Below are 1,488 nucleotides of genomic sequence, written 5' to 3'. Positions count from 1 at the left end.
TGTATTCCAGCAATAGAGGGGAGGATTTAAGGGAACGTCGGTATTTTACTGTGCAGTCGTTTGAGGGGGGAAAAGCAAAGCCAATGAGCATGCCTTAACGTTAGAGGGTATTTAAAGATCAAAGTGAGACCTCCCTCCACACTGCAGTCTATTGTAGCATCTGTGTGTTTTTAAGATGAAGATGATGAGGAAGGCACACTGATCCAATCCCTTGGAGATGATCTCATGTTGCAGTGTGTATCCGTGTGCAGTGGTACATGGTGGAAGCATGTTGTTATGCATATCTGGAGCAAACGCAGATTGTTTCTCCTCATCGTAAAAAGGGTATTATCGTGTCATGATGGGAGATGATTATGTAAAGTGTCTCTCCTCTCGCTTACAATTCATTAAATAACAGCTGAGCCTCGCACCTCTCCTTCCTAATTTATGTTTGCGGAGAGAAAGGAGCTTTCGCAGCCATCGCTGCTCCATAAATCACAGCATCTAGTGACAGGGAAGAGAGATGATGTAAAGGAATCACTGTCTTTCAGCGATGTTTTATTAACGCCACACTGTCTTTTTTCCACCAACACACCTCTGGTATCATAGTGTAGTTGTAATTGTGGGGAGGCAAGGGGAGCTAATTTGTGTGATTAAATTGAATTTGTATGAATGAATATTTAATGCACTTCTCGGTGAAAGTGGCATTTAGTTTATTAGAGGGCATCCCTGTTAATGACGTATACTTAAGCAAATAGCCTTTATCACGGCCCAGTAAAAAAAAAAAAAAAAGCCTGTGGAATATAAGTGAAATTTGTCTAATTAAAATAATGTAAATTGACATGACATGATGAAGGATTTGCATAATATAACATGAATCAACTGACAGGGAAACATTTGAATATCACTGCTGACACAATGAGTGTAATTTATTACCTCTGCCAAGGAGCTTATTTGACCATTGCTGTCCTTTTGAAGGATTCGTCATTCCGTGAGTGCTGTGGTGCAAGATCAAACATCTCTTCTTCACTCTCTCTGCGCATAATGTGCATGTGATTTCAGCTTGTTCTATAAATGACATTTCTAGGTATCTATTTATGTAGATAAAGTAAATGTATGGCAATCAAATTTGTTGAAACAACCTGTAACGTATAATCATTTAAAATAGTTTCCACATCACAGCAGTGCACTGTGGCAAACACTAGAGCAGTAACTGGAGTGTTGTCATAACAGAGTCGTGACATTTGTGTTACAAATCTGGCAGCAATCTTCCTTTTCTATTACAGCCTAATGCTGAAGGCTCCCATGGTGGAAATTAAATTATCCACAGCTTTGAGTAAAATCATGTGTAGCGCTGTCCTTTGAGACGGATTACTGTGTTTCTTATAGGGAGCAATTAGACCTGAGCGGGTCCCATGTTAGGGCCGCCCTGTGAGAGACGGATCTGCCGTCAGCTCAGAGGTGATCAAATCAAAATGGTAAGGTCACACTGTAACCAATGTTTGTTTT

This window comes from Callionymus lyra, chromosome 1, assembly GCF_982586985.1.
Source record: "Callionymus lyra chromosome 1, fCalLyr1.hap1.1, whole genome shotgun sequence".
Taxonomy (NCBI): Eukaryota; Metazoa; Chordata; class Actinopteri; order Syngnathiformes; family Callionymidae; genus Callionymus; species Callionymus lyra.
Note: the sequence above shows the minus strand (reverse complement) of the source record.